This window comes from Micropterus dolomieu, linkage group LG12, assembly GCF_021292245.1.
Source record: "Micropterus dolomieu isolate WLL.071019.BEF.003 ecotype Adirondacks linkage group LG12, ASM2129224v1, whole genome shotgun sequence".
In the NCBI taxonomy this organism is placed as follows: domain Eukaryota; kingdom Metazoa; phylum Chordata; class Actinopteri; order Centrarchiformes; family Centrarchidae; genus Micropterus; species Micropterus dolomieu.
Genome location: NC_060161.1, coordinates 20947259 through 20964384, shown reverse-complemented (window position 1 = coordinate 20964384; position 17126 = coordinate 20947259).

The following is a 17126-nucleotide window of genomic DNA, read 5'->3' as shown; positions in this document are numbered from 1 at the left end:
GTACATAGACTCTGTCGCTTTGGGGGCTTGACTGATCGCACTGGTGTGTGTTTTTTCAGTTGTGCTGAGTCACAAGGTGTTTGGGATTTTGGGCAAATGTACTCAGTTAAGTACATAAGTTAGCGGAGATAATTTAGCTATCCTTGTCTCTAGTGTGGATCTGTCAGCATGAAATGGAAGCAGAAAGATGCGATGTGGTTGAAAGGGTGTTGGACAATGCCTCTTGGTGAACAACAGTCTCCCTATCAGAGCTATCTTAACAACATTCTGCCAACACCCCCTGATGTTAGGGGACTGAACATCTATGTATGTGTGTCCTTATCTTTCTTCCTGCCTTCCTGTGTGTATCCGTATGCATCCTAGCATGTGTGGGTGCAAGCACTGATTCACGCTTCCAATGCACATGTGTGGGTTTTCCCATGTATGCCGCTGTGTGGACGTGTCAGTCACTGTCCCCAGTTGAGCCTGCGTGGAGCCTGTCGCTGTGTACTGTCTGACCACACGGCCTCAGGAGAGAATTATAAACATCCGTCAAGAACGTGCAGCCAGCCAGGCCACTCTTAGGCAACTCTTTGTAGTGCTGCCCCGAGAGGTAATATGCCACGACATCCTCCACTTTGAACGTCAGAGAGAAACATCAACAAGGAGTGACTCAACTGCACAGAGAAGAAGCGTCCAGTTCTGTGGTGGTGTTGCTCAGCGAGCCTTATTCTCTCCAACTCCCTCTGGCAAGTTGCTATTTTGAGACTCCCGACGCCTTGTTCTGCACCCCCCACCCCCCAGGCTTTGCGAGAACTGTTGAAGAGATCACAATACAGAAAAGAATTGTTTCAGAAAGTTTCAATACTGACCAGATCATTCAGGTAGTCACAGGGGCTAAAATGGAAGGTGGGGAAAATGGGCATTAAAGATGATCTATTGACAGAAATGCAATATAATATCCATAACTATGTTTTCAGTGGTGTATGAAGACCTTACATAATGAACCGTTATGTTTTTATTACCTTAAAATGAGCCAATTCTATCTACATACACCACGGGTCCTCTTACATGCAAGTCACCATGTTGCGGCGCCATGTTTCTACTGCTCTACAGAGCGTGTTTCATCACTATGCTGAATATGTATGAAGAAGAAGAAGAAGAAGTAGAAGTAGAAGTTGTCTGGTTTATTAAAAGTAAGAGGAGAAGTGAAATTCGGACAAATGGTGGTATTATTTAGCATTGTTACTCACCACTGTAGCTTCTCCTACACGCTTGGAAAAGGCGATGTGAGCGCCGACTCAGCTGTTGGTTGCAATTCGCAACCCTCACCACTAGATGCCACTAAAACTTAAACACGGAACCTTTAAGTGACTTACTCAAGGACAATTTGACATACGGACAAGAGGGGCCTGGGATTGAACCACCCACCCTTTAATAAGTTAATGATGAATATATGCTAACAACATCTGGACATCAAACAAACTGGATAGGTATACTCTAGGTCAAATTGTTACTCCATACTGGGCTATTCTCACTATTTAGTCATTTTCTATCAAGTTTCAGCTATTTGAAATTTCGTACATTTTCAGTTGTTTTTATTTTTGTTGTCTTATTTTATGTATTTCTTATTTTTAATGCCAAAGTTTAATTATTACATGTTTTACTTTATTTTATAATTTCTTAATTTGTTTAATTGAGAGGGTTTCAAAAGAATTGAGCACTTACATGTAATGGCCCCATATCACTCCCATCAGTACAAGGGGCATATACATAGTAGGTATTAGTCACCCCACCCATCCAGTCAGTTAGTCCCCCAGTCACAACTTTATCACTGACACCAGTGACAGAAGGGACACCCTGCTTTTCAAAAGCCCCTCAAACATCAAAAGGGGACCTCTCAAAGCAGCCATTCAGAGGCCTTTCTTCAACGGAACGAGGGTCGCTGTGGCCGCTATGAATGGACTGATTTGGAGGAAATGTGGTTCGAGGCAACTCGTATTGTGATAATTCCAGTGTCAACACTCTGTACTCCTCCCCTCCACCCGCTGATCCTCAATGAGCCCGGCTCTTGTCACAGAGAAAGACGGCTTGAAAATCTGACACTTGAGAGGGGAAGTTTGGCACAATAACCCGGCTAATTTTGCACCCCCTCCAAAGGGTGAAGAAGAAGAAGAGGGGGGAAAAAAACCCAGCCGGAGCATGCAACACTAGCCACATTATTGGGATCTGTTGAGGGAATAATAAGGATGAATTACCCCTCCCCTTCCTGTGACCTAAAAATCGCAGAGCATACTAAATCTTGCCCCCGTGTCAGTGGCTGCCTGTTATTTGCATGCATTAAAGTGAAAATAGCGGCTGCTTTGTGAAACTCATTTTGTGTCAGTGTAGAAAGTCACAGATTGTCCCCCTCTCTCGTGCCCTCCCCTCAACTTCAGCAGGCGCGTGGAAAACATTATGGGCGAAGGGTAGTCATTTCCAATGCATAGTTACTTCTTGAGTGCCACTGCTATGTTTATATGTATGTGTGTGAGTGTGAGTATGTGTGTTTGTTTGCCTGTCTGTCTGGTCTGCGAATGTGTTTATCTGTTTATGAACAGCGTCGGAGTGTTGTGTGCACTGTCCCACTGTTTCGGCAAGAAAATAAGAAGACACCTGCTCGGCGATTCGGAGCTGGCTGTCAAAAACAGGAAAGAAAGTGTGGTGGGAGAAAAAAAAAAACCCAGGCAGCCTCGAGATATATCTATTCTGGCTCCCCGCTTCCCTCAAGCTGCCGGTAGGAGACTTCAAAATGGCTCCACTCCCCGCCACAGAGTGGGCTCTGCCCTGTCAAAATGTCTTTGAATGGAAAATACAGACTGAAAAGTTTCCTCCTTTCTCTCCCTCTTCTTCGTTGTTTTTCTCTCTTGCTCCCTCATTCCCCCCCCTCTGTCCATCCTTCATCGCACACAGAAAGGGCATCTCATCCTCTCCAGTGAAGCTCTCATTGAATGCTGCCTTTGCTCTGAGAAAAACACTCTCTCTCTCTCTCTATCTCTCTCTCTCTCTCTCTCTCTCTCTCTCTCTCTCTCTCTCGCTGGAACCCCGCCAGAGCTCTCTGTCTCGGTGAGGTATCTGCCAGTCACTCAGAAGTCCATTCTTCACTAAAACATGATGTCTATCTCCTGGGTCCTGTCTGTAGAACAGTGCAGGTCTTGGTACCTTTTGTCAGAAGCGATTATGATCTGTGTAGCCCACAGAATTGCAAACAAAACAAAAAGTGAATGAAATTAATAAGCCAAGGTCAATCAACAGGGGACATCTGAATGTTTTAGAGCAACTCTTGATGGCCAAACATTTTTACTTAATGGTGCTTGATAAGACACATGCTTTTGGTGTGGGAGACACCACTATAACACATGCACCAACGCGTCCCTGTGCAAGCCCCTAGTTGTAAAGTAATGCAATCTCTTGGTCATGCATACACTACTCTGACAGCCTCCGCTCTTCTGCTTTTCCACAAGATCTTGGAACCTGACTGCAGGGATTTGCTCCCATTCAGCCACAAGGGTGTTAGTAAGCTGGGGTTGGTGATACCAACTTGATACCATATTTGTTTGATTTGTTTTATCAAACAACTATGGTTGTTGTGTGAATTTTATGAGGCTAACTAATGAGGCGATCGCTGTGAGAAGAGTCTCCCATGTGTCCAGAATGTGATCTAATACAAGACGTATGTACCCTTGTTAGTGAGACTGGGCAGTGATGTCGGGCATGGCTCACGTGCAGTCAGCACTCCAATTCCTTCCAAAGGTGCTGTATGGGGTAGAGGTAAGGGCTCTGTGCAGGCTTGTCAAGTTTCACACCAATCTCAGAAACAGAACAAAACAAAACAAAACAAAACATTTCTTTATGGGCTTTGTCAAGGTTTTTGTTCTTTCACAACTTGGTGATCATCTTCCGACCCCATTAGATTTGTCTTGGGATCACCTTGGGGCCCCTGGGCTGTGCACCACCAGTCTCAAGTATTATTGTATGCTGTAGTATAGCATATAAGATTTCCCTTAATTGTAATTGATTAAAAAAAATCGTTAACAAATATCCCAAGAGCAAAAGTACATAAAACGCTTGGCCATAAATGATGTGTGTCTGTGCAATGTCACGACAAATATGAACAGAATAATGTTTAACTATACTGCCATTAAAAATGTCATTACACATTTCTCACATCAATCACTTAAGAAGCCAATATTCCTTCAGTTCATGGTATAGACATTTGAGAAATCTATCTGCTTAAATTTGGTCCCCAAGGCATCTTACATTTATGGTTAATCTAATACTTCCCCTATGACCATGTCTAAAAACCCATTCTGCCTGTGCTTTTCCCATTATTTCAGGTGGCTTCATCACCTGTGGCCAGAAGGAACTACCTAATGGCGATTTTCATTTGATAATTGGTTATCTTGACATTTCAAACTGGCTCCATAATTTGCTCGTCTCTATTGTGAGTGGCTCGTTAATTAGAGTGTGTCTGTGCTTAGCTCATCATTTCAGAAAAAAAGGATTTGAGGTCATTGTCGAATTACACGGTTGGCATTCTTAGGACACGTTCATTAAAAATGGCAGTTTCGCCTAACCGGCCCAACATGAGAATGTTTTCGGCAATCTGATCACCCTAACCCTGAGGACAAGCCAAAGAAAGAATGTTAATATCCAAAAGACCTGAGGAATTCAAGCAGTTTATTTATTTAAATGGCTTCACGTGTGCATCCAATCCTGCTGCTGCTGCTGCTGCTGCTGCTGCTGCTGCTGCTGCTGCTGTGAGATATAGTCTTCAGTGCATAGGGTGATATGTGCCCCGACAGTGGTGAGGAAAATGGAGATCCATGTTCGCCGAGTTAACTCCTAGGGAGAAGAAGTAAATGTCCTTGTGAAAGTCTTCAGATGAGTGATGCCTCAGACTAAGCCTTCAATCTCTCCACAATGCTCATCCCAGTAATAATTCATTCTGCATCCTGAGAAATGGAAAATATTGATTTTCAATGAATAACACCCTAAACCAGCATGCAGCCCTGCCTAGGATTGTCGGTAAAGTAAAAAAAAAAGTAACAACAAAATAGCAATGCTCTCTCTCCCAAAGAGGCACGTCTCCTGCATCTGCTCAAGGCGTGATTTAAAAAATAAAAAAGACACATGCAAGTCGACATCCAAGCTAGTTATTGTTATTACAACTAATTAGGAGATAAGTCCCTGTCACGTTCAAGAGGCTGGAACTGACAGATAATAATTGCTGTTGTGTTCATATGCGCTGTTATTATTGTTGGCCTGTTTCACTGAAGACACAGCTGTCAACAACAAAGTGCCAGGATCTGGTTTAAAATTATATTCAGGAAAGGTTGAATATTTATTTGGCATTCATATTCAGAGAATCTGCTTATAGTCAACAGCCTGTTTGTGTCATCACTAAAAACATGCTTTTAAATTCAACCTCAGTTGATTATAGTGTAGAGATGTATCTCCTAATATCAGTAATTATCTATAATAATTGAACAGGTGCTACATTCCTGTCTGCACTGAGGTCCCCTCCTTTAAAACCCCTGTACAATACTGTAAAGCCCACATTGGCATATATGCAGCTCTGCGGGTAATAATCCATTACATGGCCGTATCAATGACAGTGATTTGCCAGGATTAATGTGATCATCAGGATTGATCAATAGATTATCCTAGATTAATGCTTCAGTTCAAATCTGCCTCTTGAATTACTCATTTCCATACAACCTGACATGGCTTTAGAGAGTGCAAAGATTTACAACTGTACTTCTCCAGACTCATATTAATCTCAAACCTTAACACCTAATAGCACCTGTTTATCCACAATGCAGCATACAGTACTTGGTCAACATTAGAAAGAGGCACCCACTGCGAGAAATGAGGTTGCCTTCTTTGAAAATAGCAACAGGAATGTTTTTAGGGATAAAAGGCTTTGGGTTTACTGATGTGATTAGAATTAAAAGTATAATGCTTTAAATCCCCTCCATGATCTCTTTTGTTTCAAAGCACGCAGAGATGACAGACGGATTAAAGAACATTGTTAATTTTTGTAGATCTGTGTGCATCAATTAAAGCCAGGACGTCTATTGTAGCGTTTAGCATTAATACATTCAAAAGAGAAATTATTCAGCAGATCATAACAATCCTGCACTCTTCAGTGTTTGGCAGGCAGAATTTAAAAAATCTGATCCTCTGCACATTTATGGAAATTGGCATCCATGTTATTTGCACTTGAACGTGAGGTATGCAGTTAGATTCACTGAGTTGGATATGAATCATTTAGTGCACTGTGTCAAGAACATTTAGTAAAAAAGTGTGTTACTTTGGCCAAATTCCTTATACTTTTAGCTGGTAGGCCTTCACCTGAATCTCTCCAGTGCCACTTTTCTTGCTATTCTCCAATGTAAACTTTATAATGCACTAACTAGAGTGTTGGGAATGTCAGGCCACATCTCAGTTGACGTGGAAAGATTTGGCAGTTTTCTGTCTCCACAGATCATTCTTTAAAGGTTTACCACCCACACTGAATCATCAATTATCTTTTCTACTAATTGGCAACCAACAAAATGCTGAGTTTCAATGTTCACTCTTGAGCTTGAAAACTTGGAAAGCAGTTGACTAAACTGTCTCAGGTCCATTTTGTATCTGAAGTTTTCAATCAAATCACATCAATCAAATCAATCTTCATCAACGTGGAAATTGGCTAAAGCAATTAAAGTAATTTGTTACATTATAGCTTACTGGTTACATTACTTTAGCCCAGCTCTGTCAAAGCAGCTTTTAAGCAACTCCAAATCCTCCATATCCACACGACACATTATTTTGTATTGAACACATGTAGAAATAGAAAATGAGAAGCAAGCCAGCTACAAACAGTTTTTAAATAAAACAACTTTGGAATTACAGGGAGTCATATTTCTCGCTACTGCTGGTAGAATTTGTAGCTAGCTAGTCCCCTACAAGTCTCATACATACACTGTATTAAAAAAAGGTCCACTACTGAAGTCAGAGAGTCAAAACTGATGTCAGGCCTCCATTTAACTCCTGATAAGACAGCAAGCAAGTCAACCCCCACATGTCAAAATAATGGAGCATTCGCACAATTGGGATTAGTAACTGATGTAATTACAGAATTTCAAAATGTAGTCCTTTACTCTACTCGCAGAATGAATTAGGTTACTGCTCAACACTGTTTGCTGCCACCATGTTGTAAAGAGAGCAGTTGGATGGATGTTTTCTAAAACAAAACAGTGGATAACTTACTCCACTTGGTTTTCAGTTTTCAGTTCTGTTCTGAACCCTATTTGTGATCTCTTAATTTGTCTTTCAGTCTAACATACAGTAACGTCCTGTTGAGGTTAGACAGACAAGTGCACAAATAGAGCATATTGATTTCACTGAGAGTCTAAATGCTACCTGCCAACCAAAGGTCATTCTTGGGCAGTCTGCATTGAGCCTTCCAATAAGATACTGCAAATAAATAAAACAATACAATTAATGTAAAGTCTATTAATTAATTAGGTGATCCACAGAAAATTAACCAGCAACTCTTTGGATAATCGATTAATCGTTTAGGTCATTTTTTTAGTAGCAATGTTCCATCTTGTCAACTGTTAATCATTTTTGTTTTTCAAAATCTTCTATGATGGTGAAACTACTAATTGCAGTAACACTTGTGCAATCATCTGAAAAACAAAATTAAAGGATATGTCAGTGGTTATAGCCTACGATTATTGTGTGATAACTTGTAGGCCTACTTAATATATAGTGGGGTTTTTACATTGCAGAAAACACTTTTGTGTCCACCATGACCAATATTTATAAACACATTTTCAGAAGCTCAGTTTTTAGTGTTCAACAATACTCATGGCACATTTGGCTAAAGTGGTGGGAAAACGTGTTTTAACAATTGTCTACATTACAGAGGACATGGTCGTTGTCAAGCTGCTTACATCTTAAGAAGTCACTGCTGGAGAAACACCAGGCACCGCCCTTTTAAATGACTTCCCTGTGTGTGTGTGTGTGTGTGTCTGTGTGTGTGTGTGTGTGTGTGTGTGTGTGTGTGTGTGTGTGTGTGTGTGTGTGTGTGTGCATGATCTTTCTCCCTCCTTGGGCCAGGCAGTGTCTCACTTTATACCCGCTCAAATCACTCAACTTGTCCCTGGTTCCCATATTACCCCCGAGCCCTCACTGTCTCTTATCTGTACCCTCTCCCCTGGCTTTTGATACACCCGTCTAGCCTCCAGAAGGGCAATCTGTTGTCCACTGGTATTGATCAGGCACACAGTTTTGATTAGCACACTTGGCTGGATAACGGGGGCTTCACTGCATGATTGTACTCAACCATTCCACTGTCTTGTTCCTCTATTGGCCAGGGAGTACTTCACTTCATTGAAGTCAGTGATTGGATGCGCCCCGGACCCCCTCCCATCCACCCTCTGCGATAATAGATCCAAGGGTCTGATGCTTTCTTCACTTGACTGAGTGTTTTTGTGTTGGTTTTGTCACATGAAGGCACCTTAAATGCAGGCAGCAATGTGCAACCGAGAAGCATTTGCTGTGGAATAGATCTAAACTCACTTACCGCGGCGGTATAGGTAGATGAAAGAACTGATAGCGGTCACATTTGGCAAAAAAATTAAGCTGAGTCCTCCACATTCACTAAAGAATTTCACAGGCGATTTAAGTGAAGAAAAGCCAAACAAAAGAACGGGCATGTGGGACGATGTGAGGTTGATACGGATGTTTAATCAAGAGGGACGTCCAAGCTTTTTCTCATTTGCGGTAGAAAGAAGGAGACAAGGGCAAGCTGTTGGTCGGTCAAGCATTCTGACATTGCTGCTTAAGAGTCAGCCACCCATTGGCCTATTCACTGGTCAGCCAATTAGGTCTTGGCTGTTAAGGTTTAATACCTACAGTTAAGGCTACTATTGTGTGCCGGCTAATGCCATTTCAGGCTTTCACTCACTTTGGAAGCTTTCATTAAATCCAGAAGAATGCCAGGGCTATTCATACAGACCTTGAGTTAAAAGCTCTGCATTTATGTATTTCCTTAGCTTTCAGACCCCCGTCCTCCACACATATTCCCATCTCCATACTCATGCAAAGACACAATCCTTCAAATAAAGTCACTTGTAAGAGCAAAGAAAGTTGTTTTTCACATTTGCACTGACAGTTTTTCATTTGACTTTTCAGATTTCTGGGCTGTAGCCATTCTTGTTAGGTGTTTTGCTGGGTCAGGATGCTCTCACCGTATTAAACTTTTACAAACCCCTGCTCCTTTGAGAAGTCACTCACTCGGGATCTTCATGTGATTCATTGACTTTCTTCCTCAAATGTCAGAAGAGAGTTTGGAGAGTGATTTCTGTTTCATCTGAGCGGTTTCCACAAACATTCCACGGTCATCTGACTTGATATTTCCGCTCTTTGTTCCGGACTGAATTCATTGTAAACAGTGCCCCTATTGAGAGTGAAACTTATCAAACAAAAAGGCAGGGGACGGGCACTGGCACATTCCTTCAGTTGTGTTCATTAGTTGCACACTCGCTGTGATGCATGCTGGGGGGATGTTGGCTGGGCTTGGCCGACCACTCGAGCACTGAGCGCGCCAACAGATGTAGCGTAGCCTCTCCAACTTGGCCAGGCGTCTGGGGAGTTGTCGGTGGAGAAGGAGGAAGAGAAGAGGATGAGGAAAGAGAGAAGGACATGCAGAGAGAAAGAAAGAGAAGGGTAGAGAGAGAGAGGAAGAGAAAGGCTGGAAGATAAAGAGAGACAAACAGAGGGGGGTGGGGGTGGTAGGAGCTGTTCCCCAGAGGGATCACTCTTGGTGTCTCACTCCACTGGTCCTTCTAATGTGTGACGCTCAGGAGATTGACAGACTGTGTAAAACTCAGCCCACAGGAGAAAACAACAACAACACAAGTCAGACACTTGAAATCGGCAACTCGACTGGGCTGTGCCGAGAAGAGACTGCGGTGGGGGAGCTGGATGGACAGCAGCACTGTTTAATGTAACCTTTACACATTCTGGGAAGGTTAGCTGAGCATGTGAGCTTTTTTTTCTCATCTTTGCACACGGACAGTATCATGAATTTAAATCTGGGAGATGCCCCTGCGCTACCTAAGTGAAGCAGATGGAGTGACTTGCACTTATTTTTCAGTAACAGAAACCTGCGTTCGACCTCCTCTCCCATATACCATCCAGCCATATGCCAAGGGTCACTTCAACTAAATTATGAAAAAACATTTTATTTAGTGGTGCAAAAAGAAAGAAAACAACATTTTAGCTAACACTGTGAAATAATAATGCAGATAGGTTTGGTTTCACTTCCCTTGGTTTTGAGATCTACTTCTCTTTTTATTTTTGGGGCATTTTTATGCCTGTTTTTACTGGACATTTTGGCAGTTTTAGATGACTAGAGGTATGGGGAATAACACGCAACAAAGGTCCCCAGTCAGACTCATACCACAGATGTTGCAGTACATGATCTTAACCCCAAAGCGACTGTCTTGTCCACTGCATGGGAGACAGCCCCAATGATGCTCTGTATCGGTGGCACACAAGTCATCCAGATGTGCTTTTGCCAAACCAACCAGTTAATCCTCATCTTTGAAGTCTTTCATTTTCCAAAACATACAATACTGCTTGGAAACACCTCCAACAGAGCAGCCAATAAAGTTCGGCATCTACTTTGCCTCATTCTGGTGCACCAATGGGCTCATCACTGCAACAACAGCCAGTGAGAACAGTTGTCTGTTGTGGGTTTTTTTTTCCACCACCGACCACAAGAGGCACACTAAAAATCTAACTTTGAGAAGTAAGCGAACTATGGTCAGGTTTTACAAGAGAGAAAGCATTAGGGATAAGGACTGAGTGATTGGTTTGGCAAGTCTTCATCTAGTTAACTTACCCAACGCCGATAAAGAGCAGCCACTTACCTACACCTATAAATGGGAGGCATCCAGGACTGTGGATGAGCCAGTCCCAAGTGCTGATACTCGAGTAAAATGGAGATGAACAGAACTTGGCTTATCTTTACAGAAACAATCCACAGACAAGTCTCACTGTGAAAAGCTTTAACATGGACTACTTTCTACTGAAGAAACGGTCCCTATGAGCCCCGGTATTGGATTGTTCTGTGGATTATCTAGTGTAACTATTTTAGTGTTATTTAATTGTAGTTAAATTAGTACAAATGGTGTGACGCCCTGTGGGGTCATGTGTGGTTGTGGCTAATCTCTCTCTCCCTTGCAGGTGAAGAGCTCTGGCTGATTGCTGTAACTCTGGACACCTGGGCCCATTGCTCTGTAGATTATTTGTATCTGCTTGTTCTCATTCTTAGAGGAGCTGCTGCTGCTGGGCTGAAGAGACAGATGTCCCTGCTAACCGATTCCTCACTGTTTCTCTCCACAGGATCCACCTTTGGTTTTTTGATATGTTGCTTCAGTGGTATTTACCTTGTTCCTTGCAAATTACAACACCTGCACACACCCCTTTTCATGCATCCATCATGCTGCCCTGACACTACTGAAACTACTGATGTTCATACCCCATACCCTTTTAATTTAGCACAACTCTTACTTTGGTTAATTTTGGTTTAATTAAATTAAATTAAAATTGGGTTTATTAGATGGTTGCCATGGTGTGTCTCCCTTTTGTTGTGGTCACTTGAGCCAGGCCATAACAATGGAATTCCATCAACTGCCACTATCTGCATGATTATATATATATAAAAGGGTAAATAAATAAATAAAATAAATAAATGTTTGCATGTTATTTAGTTGAACTGACTTTAAGATATGATTTATTAGCCATCATCATTGGGTTTACTTACCTACATTCTCAAACACCTTAGTCATTTGAGAAAGAAAATGTGTGTTCATCACTGACTGTCACACCCACATACACACAAAGTGGTTTCCTCTTATGTGTTATCTTGTCCACAAAAAACTGAGAAGACAGAAAGTAAGCAGGATAAGCCCTTTTATGGGCCTATACGTTTTACTATCTCTCCACTGCCTACACCTCACATGATATAGCTCCGTATCAGGTAATGCAATGCTCCCACCCTAAAATTGAAAAATGCCATAGGCCTCCACAATCAAACATTCTCACATCATGCCCTTGACACATGAACATATAATTGACTGCAAAAAGGGGAGCGTTTCATTCACATGTATCTCTCAGCTTGACCTTCAGCAATGATGGAGTGAAAATGGCCGAATGAAGATGAATGGCAGGCGCAGTCAACGCTACGACTCAGCGCTCCTCTGCCTGACTAGCAGGTTTAATATGGCAATGGGCGAATCCTTATTTAGAAACCGCAATCATCTTCATCACCACCATCATCACATATATTCTCAGAGCTATTAATCAAGGTTGTGTGGGAAGCATTTATCACACACATGTACACATATCTAATCATTAGCATACAAAATGAGCATTTTCACTTGCACAACTGAATATGCAAACAGCATAACAATTGGAAAATAACAGGATATGTTTGCAGTCGTACAAATTCATTCTTTCTTGGGTTGAATTTTTTTTTCCCACTGCTAAGCAATTTGCTTCGCACTTGGGTAAGGGTAATAAAAATATCATACTTTAAGAGTTTCCATACAAGACTTTTTTACTTTGCAATAGCAGGAGAGTAAAATTCAAAAGATTATTTGTATTGTTATTTAATTAGACCTTTCTAGAATGTGTCAATGTGTCATATATATATACAGATGCATGTGTTTTATATTTCTCCATTTTATATTCAGATGCATGCTGTAGCTTGCTCCAAATAATCTGACTGCTGTGAATTTGCAGAGGACAGCCAATTGCCTTAACATAACTTTTTTTTCCTGATGGTAGGTTAAATATTGAGGTGAACAAAGCCAATATGAAAAATAATGTAGGCATTTATGCAAAATAATTTTTTTCTAATAATAATAATATTTTTTTCCAAAATAATGCAGTTTTTGTTATTTGGTGGGCTGAGTTTTTGAGTAGTAGTAACCCAAACATCAAAACTCTCCTCTAAAAATGTGTAGATTTGTTAATTTTTTGGTTTGGGGTTTATGGTTGCATTGGGTCATAGCGTCAGTTGTAGCCTGGGCGATGACATCATTCATTTATTCTTTTCATTCACATCCAACACAGTGCTTGGCAAATATTTCCTCTTAAGGCACAGTCCAGATGTGTGTTTTGGGATGGACATACGTGTGCAGGCTGAGGGTGGGCCTCGTAAAGATTCTTGCAATCACGTCTTTCATAACCAGCAGCTGCCACTGCATGTATTTGTGTGCGCATGCATGTGTTCGAAGCCGTATGTGTGTACGTGTGTGTGCCCCTTGTATATGTCTGTGCTAGTGGACACCATGATGGCTGCCATATGGGAGCCATAACTCCATTAGCACGTAAACAGTCTGCTAGGCTTACTTGAGTGCGACACAGATCCAGAAACCACTACACACACACAAGCACACACACAGAAATAGCTGCAAGTGCATTATTAAACTGGTGGAGTTAAAGGGGCTATATGTAAGTTTTTGATTTTAATAAATCAAATTTTCATTGCCTTATTGTCAATGGGCTCAAAACTCACTTAGAAATGAAACACACGCCTGTTTTTCTCCGTTGCTTGCATCAGCCACTATTCTGCTTTTAATGTGAAGTCTCCGGGTCGGATTCAGCCCTGCGCGCGCTCCCGAGCCTCTCTCAGACAACAGCGACAACACAGCAGCTAAAGACCGCTAACAACATGCAGTCCACTAACACCATAAAACAACCAGCTCACAGCAAAACACAGGCTTCACGTAAGGATACAAAACAACAATAAAGGATTATGTGCTGAAGCCCATCAGACCAAACAGGTTCAGATGATGTCGAGTAAGAACAAAGTGAGCATTAGTAAAGCTGGGTAAACACAGAGAAAGTCTTCATTAGCTCGCCGGCTAATGCTGAGCAGTTGCTAATGTTATCCGGTGCAAAGTTATATCGCTTTCCACATTACTTCACCAGCTTGGACCTGCCGCTGTTTTCTTCGTAACGTTCAGTTTATATTTATTGTGGTTTTACCAAGACTCAGGTACACAGCTTCTCCACCTTTCCGTCGCTGTAACTAACGTGACCCACATAATATAAAACACTGCAATAAAACGGTCACAGCAACACAGAGGAAGAGCCATCCACTATCACTAGTTACGGTAAAGTTACTTACTGCGGTCTAACTGTTATAAAGTGTGACACAATCTCACTATAATATCCATTCCAGCTCACTAACTGTTTCATTATCATCCAATATATGTAGCTGCGCTGACATTGCTGAGCCTCCGGTGACAGATTCACAGATAGTAAAGATGATTAACGTTACTGAAAAGCAGCGGGTGAGCTAACGATGTAGCACGTAGGCTAAATGCAGGCTAAATGTAACGTTATCATGTAAAGAGCATGGATTAGTTCAACCTTCAGTTGATAAAACTATTACTGTAAGTTGCAGTGGGAGTTTACCTGAGTTTCCAGCTCTGTCTGTTCTCCCTGTCTGTCTATAGCCGTTGTCACTCTGCCTTTTTTCAGGAGTATTGTGCCGATATGCGGCTCGCTGTTCTGAATGAAAGGTTGCAATCTTGGAACCACACAAAATTAGTGAAATATTTTCAAAAGTATCAACGCTACTATAGTAACACACATCAATGTTTAATTTTAAAGGGACAGTTCACCCAAAGTAAATACATATTTTTCCCTGTTTACCTTCCCCCACATCTCCTTCATTGGCATTGTTAGATCAGGAGAAGAAGGATGAGGGCGAAATGAATAAATTAGACTTCAACCACCTTTGGAAATGTAAGCAACGATTTGCAGACTGAAATCCAAACAAACACCTCCTACTAAGATATTGCTCTGCTAGCTACCCACAAGCTAACAGTCAAGTGCAGTTTTAAATCATGGCAGGAGGTAGCTAGTCTTTGAAAATCACATATGATTGTATACTGTGGGAATGTTATTTTAAATTATTTTATTTATTATTACTAAACATAACTGATATGTAAAGAATTAAGTTCAATAATCATGGTGTGATAAAACATTTAATGATGGACTGTGGATTGTAAAGAAATCAGTTGCTCCCTGGGACCAGCTCAGATTCACTTGCATTGTGTTTTGAACTTACAGTTATATTGTATTGAATTGTTTTTGACTCAAGTGATTTATTGAAAGAGAATTAAAAGTGTGCAAGAGGAAAACATCTGGCCCAGCTGAGGGTTTTCTCCATAGTAAAATTGTGGATGGAGTCACACTGAAGTCACTGTTGACTACCTTTCTGAAGGCTCGGGTTTGGCATTTTGGCCATCACCATCATCACTTTTTGTAACCAGACACCAGACGTGACCATATTTGGACAAGATGGTGGCACTGGCTAGCTTGGTTAGCAAGGTGCATCCGTAATTCACATTAACTGTGACAGCTTATTAATGCTAATTGCTAACTGTAGCTAGCGAAAAACAGGCTTAAAACAAAATGTAATTACTGGAAAAATGAACAGCCTACCACTAATAAGCTTTTTCAACAGTGTTAAAAAGAATGCAGGTTTAAGGCACTTCCACATTAGCTTTACTTTTTAGACCCGTAGGTTCCCGCTTGGTTTTCTGTCATTTATATAATGACTTCTAGATCAGTCATCAAAATAATTTTTACGTTTTACAGGAAAAGAAAAGAGAACTCACATATGTAGTATGTGACAAATTAATATTCAAGACACAAAAACAGTGCACAGCAACATATATGGACTTTCTTTAGTATCCAAGAACATATTCCTGGAAAGAAAAATTACTGCTGAGTTTTTCAAATTCCATCTTTCAGTGCTTTGAGGAGCCCAAACAAAATTCCATTCACCTCCACTGTGTCGGGAGGGAGCAGAAGCTTTAGAGGCAGATATCTAAAGACGCTGTCTTCATGGTCAGATACCACCCGTTGCAAGTGAGAAAATATTTTTCTTTGTGATTTGGGTAAACCAACCCTTGTTGCTTTTCATGTAGCACAGCTTTCGTGTCGGCTCACACATAACCTGTATGAATACGTCAGGAATAAATTATTTGGGTGGCAGAACAACATGAGATAGACAATAAGGATGCTACATGTACAGACAGCCTTTGTTTTAAATTCCGCAAAAGAGAATGGTCTTTGTCAAGTTGGTCATCATCTGTCTAAATCTACCCAGGCTCTCCCTATGTTTCCTCTCGCTCACACACACACACACACACACACACACACACACACACACACACACACACACACACACACACACACACACAGTTGCATTTCATTGTCTCATCACCACTTTGCCTAAGTGACAGTCATCTCACATGTGACACCCCTGCTTGTGTGTCTGCGTATGTGTGACACATCATCCATCAGGTGCGACAACGCTGCCTTGAAGTCCTGTGTGTGTGTGTGTATGTGTGTGTTAAATGTCGGCACAGTGACCACTCACGACACCCACACACAGAAAGTGACACATGAGCGCGTGTCAAGTAACTTGACTTTTCGGGTGTCATATGACATCTACTGACCGGGGCTGTTGTCATGCTGGCTGGAAGACAAAGCACGTGTTGTGTCATCATCACTTGTGTTGCTCAGAGAGAGCGCAACAAGAGGGCTGAAATTGAGTGTATTTCTATCTGTATTAGCTTGCTGTATTTGTTGATACATGATAGCACTGCATCATTGCTAAATGCATGCTCGTCTGAGGAGTTAAGCCTAGCTGAACACTGGAGAGCCGGCCAATTACATAGCCTGGATTAAACTGCAAATCCCAGTTATAATGAGAACCAATCACAATGGCCGTGGGGTATCCTAGCAACCAGCAGCACTCAGATGGTTGTTTGGACAGAATACTCTTGCTGTTGTTGTTATTGAGATGGGAGTGCAGATGGGGAGAAATACATATATAGAGAGAAAAAGGAGGAGGGAGGGATTCAGAAGGTATAAATATGTGCTGGGAGACAAAGAGAAGGCCAGAGAGGAAGATGAATAGAGGGAAGGCACACAAACAAGAACAATACTGTGAAGTGGGTGAACTGACAGGCATGTGAAAAGGGATAGAGAGAAGAGAGACGTAAAGGAAAGATACA